The sequence below is a fragment of the Phyllobates terribilis genome, unplaced genomic scaffold (genome assembly GCF_046119375.1).
Source record: "Phyllobates terribilis strain yellow unplaced genomic scaffold, ASM4611937v1 Scaffold_1__5_contigs__length_1240528914, whole genome shotgun sequence".
Lineage (NCBI taxonomy): Eukaryota > Metazoa > Chordata > Amphibia > Anura > Dendrobatidae > Phyllobates > Phyllobates terribilis.
The window spans coordinates 355666348-355679073 of NW_027362761.1; the positions used below are offsets into that span (position 1 = coordinate 355666348).

General features: G+C 47.5%; 1 protein-coding gene across 11 annotated transcripts in view; it reads left to right on the forward strand.

Moving 5' to 3' along the window:
• PITPNM2 (phosphatidylinositol transfer protein membrane associated 2) overlaps positions 1-12726 on the forward strand; it is a 398693-nt gene that overhangs the window by 144285 nt on the left and 241682 nt on the right. For 2 of the 11 annotated variants that reach the window (XM_073676202.1, XM_073676203.1), the window contains one exon: positions 9577-9666. The exons of the other annotated variants lie outside the window; for them this stretch is intronic. The gene's annotated coding sequence lies outside the window, so the exon portion shown is untranslated. The remainder of the gene's footprint in view (positions 1-9576; positions 9667-12726) is intronic. 11 annotated transcript variants of the gene reach the window in all.

Sequence of the window (12726 nt, forward strand, 5' to 3'; positions counted from 1 at the left end):
ACCGCCACCGACTAGGCCCCGACCGGAAGCCGCCGTCGCGACCCCAGTGACGTCACGCGTCGTGACCCAGAGCGTGGCGAAGGAAGGGAAGCCTCCGGCCTGGTCGCAAGGCCTAGCGTTTCCGGGCGCCGCATCCCCAGCAGAGCCATCTACCTCCGCGGAGCCTCCGGCCTGGTCGCAAGGTCAGGTGGCCCAGGGCGCCGCCGTGTTAACAGTTCCATTTACCTTCCAGATGCCCCCGGCCTGGCCGCAAGGCCTGGGTAACCTGGGCGCCCCCACCATCGCGCCCGCACCCGTAACATCAAGGGTGCCAAGTCTGGGAGAGGACCCCTTCAGCCAGCTAGCGTGGCCGGACGGGCGGCCCTTCATCTGGCCCGAAGAATTCTTGGAACTGGAGCGACAAAAGAAGTTAGGTCCCCTGTGTGAGCCCCTGATCCCGGCTCCAAAGCCCGTGACTCGGGTCTCGCCTCCACTCGAGGAAGCCCAGTTCGTGTGGGACCCCACGGGAGAAGATTTGATGGGGTTCACCGGAGAGACTCGGGCAGCTGCAGCAGAGCGTACCGAGTGTTGCCGTCAACAGCTGGCAGAGTTCAAGAGAGAGCGGGAGGAGAGGCGGGCCAGAGAGCAATGGGCCCGGACCCGCAGCGCGGAGCAAAAGAGTCGGACCAGAAGGGACCCCTATGCAGCAGATCGTCCCCGTACCATCGGGACGGTAATAAAGTTTAATGCGCAGCATGGGTGGGGCTTCATAAAGGACCGGAACACCATGGGTGACGTCTTCGTTACCCGACGGGATGTCGAGTCTCACCTGCCAGAGGGTCACAAAGGCCGTGACCTCTACGTCGGTGACGAGGTAACGTTCACCCGGCACAAGTGTGCCAAGGGACCTTACGCCCTCCACGTGCATCGCCTGACAGAGGAGGAGTTGCGGTGTAGGGAGGAGGAGCCAGAAGACCCGGACGGGTTCAAGGCTAAAAGGTACTATGACTGAAATAGTACAAAGGAGATGTAAATAGTTACCCGTCGGGGTACACAAGTAACCGTGGCTGCTTTAAAGTTTAGTCCCCGTTGGGACCAGTGAACAGTTTAACCCGTGTGTCCCCTACCCAAACCAGGCTGAGGACTGTGAGCAGCCATCCCATTCCCTTTACTTGGCCGGGGACTGAGAACGGCCAAAACTTCCCTGTACATAGTTGCGCTTCCTAAGGCGCCCCCTACTGGTTTTATGAGAAACTGCTTATCAAAAGACTGTCGCACTTTACCTGGTCACGAGTTGCACGGTGACCAGAGGAGGAAGAAAGAAAGAGACGACGAGAATGTTATAATGATGTCTATATGAAAAAGTTATATATATATAATATTTTATATGTTTTATATGTTTATAAAAATTTGTATGTTTTGGTGTTTTTGTCTTTGCAGCCCGAGGACGTGCTGCGGTTTACCAGGGGGGAATGTAGCACCCTGAGGATTCGGCTGCTACAGGAGTATTGCACCTCAACCCAGAGGTGTGATATTCCACTCCCGGGTAAGGATGGAGTGTGGAACTGAGCTCAGATAGACTGCATGCACTACATACATCCCATTCCAGAGGAGCAGGCCGACGGCACTCCCACTTGGAAATGTGCAGGTGCGACCGAGCCTGTTCCTGGCTGGAGTGGGAGGGGGGAGGAACATCCCATGTAGTGTAGGGGCAGATAGGGGGAGCAGTCTGGGTAGTGATAGGAGCTCATTGGGTGCTGGTCACCTGAGCTCACACATAGAGGGATATATAAGGAGGGCACCAACTTAGAATCAGGGTCAGTCAGCTGCAGAGGACAAGTCAGATGCAGAGAGCAGGAAACAGCAGCCCTGGAGAGAGAGAGAGTGGAGTGAAGAAAGACCCAGAGGGGGACAAAGAAGGGACCCAAGAACCCAAATAAGAACACCGGGTGAGGAGTCAGCAAGAGGGTACCGGAACCCAAGCTGGTGGGGGCAAAGACATTCCCCAGCCAGAGACCGGAGACCGTGGGCAGTGTCTGTCACGGTCACCCACTACATTCACCCTGAAGGCACACCACAGGAAGGGTCAGGGAACCTAAGGCCAAAGGTTGCCCAACAGAAGGCCCGAGGGAGCTGGACTTAGGTGAATCACTGGTGGGGACGGCTGAAGTAAGGACAGAGGGAGAGCTCAGGGCCACGCTCCGGACTTGTTTGGGGGTTGGCCGGATCCAGGACCTGGTGGACGCAGCACGGCTCGGGAGGTCACTTGGAGCTAGAGTGACCAGGAACATCTGCAGTAAGTAAAGACCCTTAACTGCACTACCCGAGTCTGTCATCATTACCGGCTGCACCGCACCACCACAACCCCCATCCTCTGCGCCTGTCCCCTCTGAGGCTATACCCCTCCCGTTGGGGGTTATCCCACCAAGCTGCGCATCCACCATCAGCCTCAGCGGACCCTGCTGCAGCGGCGGCCACAGTGACCGCATCACAACGGGTGGCGTAGTCGACACAACGAACTTTAATAACATCAGTAAAGACTGCCACATAACCCTGAGCTTGACGCCCTGGGCACGGGACCGGGTCACAGCCGCTCGGAGACTACAACCCCCCATCTGATCCGGTGCCGGGTATTCCCCTCAAAAAGGAATATGTCCCAGGGGGCGCGTCAATTGCAACAGGTGAATTCACTTGCAGATTTTGTTGCAGAATATTCTGAGGCTGAATATAGCTTTGAAATGTATCAGTTGCCGAACTTACTGCAAGAAAACCTGCAGCATTTGCTTTCCCTCAGGCTATGTTCCCACCATGAGCTGGTGCGTTTTTGACGCCGTGTATTTTTGCTGAATCAATTACAGTACCAGCAATGTGGATGGGATTAATAGAAATCTCATACCCGCTGTGCTTCTTTTTAATGCTGAGGTGCATGTTTCAAATCCTCAGCTTGTCAATTTCCTTTGCAGGAGCGCTGAGTTTTATGTGCGGATTTCCCCAGTAGACTCGCATTAGGTGCAGAAATTCCACAGGTTAAAAACGTACATATGTTTTTAGTGTGTTTCCGCTATGAAAACGCATCAAAAACGCACAGAATCCGCACCAAATTATGTCAATAAATTTTTGTCAAACAAAACAGCTTCATTTAAAGCATGACACGCCAACAGGAGACAAGAACCGCAGCGTCAAAAACGCATGTTAAAAAAAGCGCACACAAAAACGCAATGCAAAAAAACGCAAGTAACCTACCGTATATTCCGGCGTATAAGACGACTTTTGAAGACTGAAAAATCTTCTGTCTAGTCTGGGGTCGTCTTATACGCCGGTAATGCTTTTAAACTTTCAGAAATTGACATGCGGGGATACTCTGGGGGTGTTAATAAGCTGCCGTGGCCGTATCCCTGCCATGTCGGAGTTAATATAAGGTGGAGGGAGTTAAAATACGGCGGCGGTAGGTCCAGACAGTCAGCGCTTCTGTGCTGAAACTGACACATCGCTGCGTATTCCCAGCTCCGGACACAGCGCAGGGCTTCTGTGCCGACAGCTTTCACTTGTCACAGAAGCGGTGCGCTGTGTCCGGAGCTGGGAAGTTCGCATCGCTTCTGTGACAATATATGAAAAGCCGGCAATTCAGCAGCGGCATAAGCCGGCACCCGACAATTTAGAATAGAAAGAATAGAGCTTCACACATAGATTAGATAGATAGAAACATGTCAGTCACATATATATGAAGTACAGTGACAGTATTGCTTACTGTACTTGTCATTTAGTGTAAAGGATTTATTAAAACAAATAATAGTGTTTTCATGCACCGTCTCTTTAAAAAAGCCGGCCGGCAATTCAGCAGCGGTACCCGACAATTTATAACAGACAGAATAGAGCTTCACACATAGATTAGATAGATAGAAACATGTCAGTCACATATATATGAAGTACAGTGATAGTGTTGGTTACTGTACTTGTCATTTAGTATTAAAATAAAGGATTTATTATTAGAAAAATTGGCGTGGGGTTCCCCTTAATTTTAGGCTCTAGCGGAGGTTAAGCAGACAGCTGGGGCAGATGTTTGAAGCCTGGGAAGGGGGTAATACCCACGGAGCTTCCCAGGCTACTAATATCAGCCCCCAGCTGAATACCTAGTCTTTACTAGCTATTAAAATGGGGGACCCCCCAAAAAAAATGACGTGGGGTCCCCCCTAATTTAATAGCTAGCAAAGGCTAGGCAGACAGCTGGGGGCTGATATTAATAGCCCAGGAAGGGAGCCATGAATATTGGCCCCCTCCCAGGCTAGAAACACCAGCCGTCAGCCGCCCCAGAAATGGCGCATCCATAGGATGCGCCAATTCTGGCACTTAGCCTCGCTCTTCCACGCTGCCCTGGTGCGGTGGCAGGGGGTAATAGGGTTGGGGTTGATGTCAGCTTATAATGCCAGCTGACATCAAGCCCAGGTTAGTAATGGAGAGGCGTCTATAAGACACCCCCATTACTAACCCCATAGTCAAAGTTAAAAAAAACACAAACACCCAGAATAAAGTCCTTTAATTGAAATAAAGACACAATTCTTTATTGTTCTAAATTAAACCATACTTATCGTCACGCCCATTCCAGCTGAAGCCAACGATCTCCTGCAATAAAAGAAAAATAATAAACCAACCTCATCCTTACCTCTCCATGGTTCCCAGGACAGCTTCAGCTCTGCTACATCGAGATGACAGGCTGGACCGCAGCAGAACGCCGCCATCCAGCCTGTCATCCCGCAGACACTGAGAAGCGCAGGCATGCTTGCGCTCTGCAGTGTCTGGCTGTGACGGCATCCAGATGAGCCGACAATGAACTCAGCTCACCTCCTGGACGTCCGTCACTGACAGCGTGGGAAACTTCTACTGCGCATGCGGGGAGCAGGAGAATTTTCCCACGCTGTCAGTGACGTGCATGAGGTGAGCCGAGTTCATTGGACATGATCTCGGCTCATCTGGATGCCGTCACAGTCAGACACTGAGGAGCACAAGCATGCCTGCGCTTCTCAGTGTCTGCCGCATGGCAAGCTGAAGGGCAGCGTTCTGCTGCGGTGCAGCCTGTCATGTGAATGTAGCAGAGCTGGACCGGTCCTGGGAACCATGGAAAGGTAAGGATGAGGTTGCTTTATTATTTTACTTTTATTGCAGGAGATCGTTGGCTTCAGCTGGAATGCGCGTGATGGTAAGTATGGTTTAATTTAGAACATTAAAAAATTGTGTCTTTATTTCAATTAAAGGACTTTATTCTGGGTGTTGTGTTTTTTTTAATTACTTTACTAGAAATTCATGGTGGTCATGTCTAATATTGGCGTGACCCCATGAATTTCGGGCTTAGGGCCAGCTGATAATGCCAAGCTGGCCCTAACCCCTTTATTACCCAGTGAGCCACCGCACCAGGGCCCTGGATGAGTTGGGTACAGCGCCAGAAGATGGCGCTTCTATGAACGCGCCATTTTCCGGGGTGGCTGCGGACTGCAATTTGCAGCGGGGGGGGCCCAGAAAGCTTGGGTCTCCCTGCGCTGCAGATTCCAGCCCCCCGCTGCCTAGTTGTACCTGGCTGGACACAAAAATAGGGCGAAGCCCCACGTCTTTTTTTTTTAATTATTTCATGAAATAATTAAAAAAAAAAGGGCTTCCCTATATTGTTGTGTCCGGCCAGGTACAAATAGGCAGCTGGTGGTTGGGGGCAGCCCGTTCCTGCCTGCTGTACCTGGCTGGACACAAAAATATGGCGAAGCCCACGTCAACATTTTTGGGAAAAATTAATTACAAAATTAATAATAATTTAGGGACTGCATCTTTATTAACCCCTCAATTGTCATTTAGTGTTAAAATAAAGGATTTTTTAAAAAGAAAATTGGCGTGGGATCCACCATCATTATAGTCTCTAGCGGAGGTTAAGCAGACGGCTGGGGCAGATGTTTGAAGTCTGGGAAGGGGGTAATACCCACGGAGCTTCCCAGGCTACTAATATCAGCCCCCAGCTGAATACCTAGCCTTTACTAGCTATTAGAATGGGGGACTCCCCCAAAAAATGACGTGGGGTCCCCCCTATTTTAATATGTTTATGAGTGACAGTTTTCCTGCTATATACCTGCATGTCATAAGAATTTAAATTAAAAAAGGACCATGTTAAATTCAAATCTGTTTTTTTTTAATTTTTACCGGTGTTTGGTATGCGTTGGAAAAGGGGTAGTCTTATACGGTGAATATATCCTAAACTCTATATTTTAACAGGAAAGTAGGGGGGTCGTCTTATACACCAGGTCGTCTTATACGCCGGAATATACGGTAATTTAAATAATAGGTGCAGAAATTCTGCAGCGTCAAAAAAACTCACCAAAAGCTCATCGTGGGCACGTAGCCTAAGTATCTTTCTTTTAGCAACCAGCCCCCTAATTGTATAGCTCTGGTTGAATAAGTATAAGGATTGTCGTCATCAGGAGTATGATTTTCTGTTGTGATAAACTCTGATTAATTTGGCAGGATTCTCTTTATAAACATTGGGACATATGTTCTTTCTGTAATCCTTTACAAGAATACTACAGTGGCTTGCGAAAGTATGCACCCCCTTGGCATTTTTTGTGTTTTGCTACCTCACAACCTGAAATTTCACTGTTTTTTTTTTGAGGGTTTGCATCAGTTCATGTAAGGAACATGCCTACAACTATGAACATTGGGTTTTCTTTTTTTTGTGAAGCAAACAACAAATAGGACAAATAAATGAACATTTCAGTGTGCATAACTATTCACCCCCCAAAGTCAGTATTATGTAGATTCTCCTTTTGCAGCAATTACAGCTCCAAGTCGCTTTGGATAAGTCTCTATGAGCTTTCCACATCTTACCACTGGGATTTTTGCCCATTCCTCAAGGCAAAACTGCTCCAGCTTCTTCACGTTAGATAGTTTCCTCTGGTGAAAAGCAATCTTCAAGTCTGACCACAGATTCTCAATTGGATTAAGGTCTGGGCTTTGAATAGGCCTCTCCAAAATATTTACACGTTTCCCCTTAAACCACTCGAGTGTTGCTTTAGCAGTATGCTTTGGAAGGTGAACCTCAATCCCAGTCTCAAATCACTGATAGACTGAAACAGGTTTTGCTCAAGAATATCCCTTTATTTCGCACCATCCATCTTCCTCTCGACTTGGACCATTTTCCCTGCCCCACATGTCTTTTGGCAAACTCAAAACGAGCCTTAAGGCTATTTTCTGACCACTCTTCCATAAAGGCCACCTCTATGGAGTGTACGGCTTATTGTGGTCGTATGGACAGATACTCCAGTCTCTGCTTGGGAACTCTGCAGCTCCTCCTGGGTCGCCTTTGGTCTCTGTTGCGTCTCTGATTAATGCCCTTCTTGCCTGGACTGAGAGTTTTAGTGGACGTCCCTCTCTTGGTAAGTTTGTTGTGGTACCATGTTCTTTCCATTTGATGATAATGAATTTGATGGTGCTCCAGGAGATCATCAGAGCTTGGGATATTTTTTATAACCCAACCCTGACTTGTATTTCTCAACAACTTTGTCCCTGACTTGTTTGGAAATCTCCTTGGTCTTCATGGTGTTGTTTGGTTAGTGATGCCTCTTGCTTAATGAATCTGTGGTCAGACTTAATGTTGCAGCCTCTGTGGCCTTTCAGCAGCGGCGGAACTACCGCCCGTGCAGCCGGTTCATTGAACGGGGGCCCCGAGGGAGAGGGGGCCCATCCAGCCTCCAGCAGGGCCGCCATCAGGGCATGACTGCCCTGACTCCAGTATGGGGCCCAGCCGGTAGGGGCCCCCTCGGAGCCCCGTTGGGGCCCCCCCCCCCTCTTGTGCGTCTCTCTCCTCATGGGGCCCCCGGCCCCATGCTAAGCGCCGGGTCCGAGACATCTTAGTGCTGCTCTGCTGCAGCAGCGCCTTCATGATTCCGCTGACTTCCGGTCATGTGACGGCGCCGTCACATGACCGGAAGTCAGGAGAACCTGGTGTCAGCGATTTGGACGAGCGCCAGGATTCTGCAGGGATCGCATGGGGGTAAGTATAACAAGTTTTATTTTTTTTAAAATACAATTAACTAGGAGTGGGGGGAGATGAGAGATGCACGTGGGGGGGGGGAGATGAGAGATGCACGTGGGGGGGGAGGGGGAGATGAGAGATGCACGTGGGGGGGAGGGGGAGATGAGAGATGCACGTGGGGGGGAGGGGGAGATGAGAGATGCACGTGGGGGGGAGGGGGAGATGAGAGATGCGGGGGGGGAGGGGGAGATGAGAGATGCGGGGTGGGGGAGGGGGAGATGAGAGATGCACGTGGGGGGGGGGAGATGAGAGATGCACGTGGGGGGGGGGAGATGAGAGATGCACATATGGGGGGGAGATGAGAGATGCACATATGGGGGGGGAGATGAGAGATGCACATATGGGGGGGGAGATGAGAGATGCACATATGGGGGGGGAGATGAGAGATGCACATATGGGGGGGGAGATGAGAGATGCACATATGGGGGGGGAGATGAGAGATGCACATATGGGGGGGGAGATGAGAGATGCACATATGGGGGGGGAGATGAGAGATGCACATGTGGAGGGGGGGTGAGAGATGCACATGTGTGGGGGGGGAGATGAGAGATGCACATGTGGGAGGGGAGATGAGAGATGTGCACATGTGGGAGGGGAGATGAGAGATGTGCACATGTGGGAGGGGAGATGAGAGATGTGCACATGTGGGAGGGGAGATGAGAGATGTGCACATGTGGGAGGGGAGATGAGAGATGTGCACATGTGGGAGGGGGATGAGAGATGTGCACATGTGGGGGAGGGGGGGATGAGAGATGTGCACATGTGGGGAGGGGGGATGAGAGATGTGCAGATGTGTGGGGGGGGAGATGAGAGATGTGCACATGTGGGGGAGGGGGGATGAGAGATGTGCACATGTAGGGGAGGGGGGGATGAGAGATGTGCACATGTGGGGGAGGGGGATGAGAGATGTGCACATGTGGGGGAGGGGGATGAGAGATGTGTACATGGGGGGATGAGAGATGTGCACATGGGGGGGATGAGAGATGTGCACATGGGGGGGAGGGGGATGAGAGATGTGCACATGTGGGGGAGGGGGATGAGAGATGTGCACATGGAGGGGTGAGAGCTGCACATGGGGGGGATGAGAGCTGCACATGGGGGAATTGGGAGAAAATGAGCTGCACATGGGGGAATTGGGAGTAGGGGGATAATGAGCTGCACATAATGAATGTGGGGTGGGGGAGAGTAAATGATGATGGGGTGGGGAGAGCACGGACATGATATAATGAATTGGGGCAGGGGGTGCATGTAAATAATGAATGCGGGGAGCAGGAAGTATAGAGTAGGGGGCGTTGCGGATGCAGGAGTGTAACTGGTAACTAATTGGCGGAAAGAGTAGATGTTCTAATTAAATTATATATTAAGTGCCTATTTACAGTTAATGGGGGCACCGTGGTGGATTACAATTTATATTTGGAATGGTAGGTTGTATAATAACTAACCATATATTGATGGTGGATGCACGTCTGTATTCAGCTGCGTAATGTAGAAGTTGGGGAATGTACTCTAGATAACTGTGTTATTTTATGCAGAGACGAGTCCTGGCTGGAAGACGTGATGGCGGTCTGTGCTGGATGAAGGAGAAAAGCGTAGCTGAAGGACTTCACCTAGAGACGTCACCAGTGAGTCAGTGTATTACATGTACACTTACACTATATGCTATGTACCGGGCTCCTGTGTATAATGTCACTGGTGATCACTGTATTACCTGTACACTATATACAGAGCTCCTGTGTATAATGTCACTGGTGATCACTGTATTACCTGTACACTATATACAGAGCTCCTGTGTATAATGTCACTGGTGATCACTGTATTACCTGGACACTGACACTATATACAGAGCTCCTGTGTATAATGTCACTGGTGATCACTAGATTACCTGGACACTTACATTATACATACCATGTATAGAGCTCCCGTGTATAATGACACTTATGGTAATATTAGTAATGTGGTGGTAATATTAGTAATGTGGTGGTAATATGTGGTCTGGTCTTGGTGTGGCAGTTTTTCTCCCTTCTGTGTGGCATTATTCGATCACTATGTTGTGGTAATATGTGGTCTGGTCATGGTGTGGCGGTATTCCCTGTATGTGGTATTATTGGTCATTTTAAAAAAAAATGTATATGACACATTCCCTTAAAGAAAACTAAATAAAAATATATCTAAAAAGAGTATTGGATATTTTAAGAAAATTTTAATAGGTTAGAGTAGGGCCCGGCCAGAAGAGTCTACCTTATCGTGGTGGCGGCTTTAAAAATCTTTTGGCCAAAACAAAAGCTGCTGGCTATGCATGTGGCGCCGTCACATGGCCGAACGTCAGGAGAACCTGGTGGCAGCGACGTGGACGAGCGCCAGGATTCTGCAGGGATCGCATGGGGGTAAGTATAACAAGTTTTATTTTTTTTAAATACAATTAATTAACTAGGAGTGGGGGGAATCAGAGATGCACAGGGGGATGAGGGATGTACAGGGGGATGAGAGATGCACAGGGGCATGAGAGATGCACATGGGGGGGGTGAGAGATGCACATGGGGGGGTGAGAGATGCACATGGGGGGGGTGAGAGATGCACGGGGGTGAGCTGCACATGGGGGGGTGAGAGATGCACATGGGGGGGTTATGTTTACATAACTTTGTTGCCTTATGAAGGGCAGGGGGGGCCCCCAAAAATTTCTTGCACAGGGGCCCACTACAGTCTGTGTCCGCCCCTGCCTTTCAGAAAAGGTGTGTATATACTGACAGATCATCTGACACTTAGACTGCACACAGGTGGACTTCCTTTCACTAATCGTGTGACTTATGAAGGTAATTGCTTCCACCAGAAATTTTTAGGGGCTTTATCGCAAAAGGGGTGAATACATATGCACATGCCAACTTTTAGTTATTTAATCACATAAATTTAATGTATGCCTATATTTATCTCTCTTCACTAACTTAGATTATTTAGTGCTGATGCATCACACAAATCGGATTACAAAAATATTTAAACACAGGTTGTAATGTAAGAAAATAGGAAATGGGAATAGAATTTTTTTTGTATAAAAACCAGCGGTATACAGGGGCACAATCAGAGCCTATGGCCACTTGCACACATTCAGTATTTAGTCAGTATTTTATCTCAGTATTTGTAAGCCAAAACCAGGAGTGGAACAATTAGGGCTCATACCATATGTGAGAAAAAAAACGGTCCAATTTCTGGACTCAAAATACAGACCAGTGTCATGTGATTTTTCACACCTAGCATCTGTATGACATCTGTATGCAATGCGTTGTTTTTCTCTGCAACTATTATTCTGCAATCATTTACAGGACCATTTACGGAGTTCTGTGCTACAGAATGGTAATGTATCCATAAAAATCGGATGGCATACGGATGGTCCGTATGCGGTCCGTTTTTTCTCTCGCACCCATTGACTTGCATTGGCGAGTCTTGTCGAGATACGCAGCAATACGCAGCATGCTGCGATTTTTTTCTCAGTCCGATTTCAGCTGAGAAAAAAATCGCAGATTAGATGTAACCCATTGAATAACATTGGTCAGAGTGCAATCCGATTTTTTTATCAGATTGCACTCGTCCGTTTTTCTCGCAAATGAGTATGAGCCCTTAGAGGAAAAGTATAGTAGAAACACATCACCACTTCTGTATTTTTTTCCCACTCCTGGTTTTTGCTTACAAATACTGAGGTAAAAAAAAAACACCAAATACTCAGTGTGTGCATGTGACGTAAGGGTGCCATATTACATGTTTGTACAAAATATAGCCATGGAATGGTTTTCCATTCGAGGTCTAATTCAGACAACGTTAGGTTGAATTTAACTAATCTTAAATTGGATTGGTTTGTTTTTTTTGCACAAGTTTGTGAGTAAGCAATGGATCACCTTTCTTTTTTGTCTTGCAGTTTTCACTGATGTTTTTTTTGCATCAAATTCATCAAAAAGGGTTCATGTGGTGCCTGAATTTTGCAAAAAAAAAAAAGCGTGAATTTGACACAAAAGCAAAAATGCTCTTTATTTTTGTCTTCAACCATTTTGCACCGCTTTAAAATCCTTTAAAATGTTGCAGGTTAGTATTTAAAAGGGTTTTCCCTTGAACAAAGTACATTTTAATCAATAGATCTTGAACTAATAATAAGTTCCACAATTGGATGTGTTTAAATAAAATGATACTTTGTTAATGGGACAACCCTTTTAACTGTGCCAAAATAAAAAAAAAATCTGACAGAACCCAGAGTTAGATGGGACAAAAAAATGCAACATAAAAAAAGGTAAAATTTCATGAATTTTTCTGAAAACATCTAGATTTGCAAAGTTGCTGAGGACAAATAAAAAAAAAAAAAGAAACAACTTAAAAAAAAAAATAGAACAAAATTTTTTATAGAGAATAAAGCGTGAATCCTAAAGCCGTTAATAAAGGGCAAATTACTCCAGAAAATTGAAGAAACAGCAGTGATGAATCCATGGCCTTAGTCTTATCTTAATGGATTACAGCAAATTAAAAGACTTGATTATTATTTTTTTTCCATCCTAAAATTCCTAGGGAACAGTACATCAGCAGTGGAAAAAAAAAAGAAATAAGTGTTACTTGGAAACTAAAAGCCATTTCACCTCTGGTGTACACCTGTGTGGGAACAATGCAGCTTTGTGCGTGAATATATTAATTTTCCATTTTTAAACAAA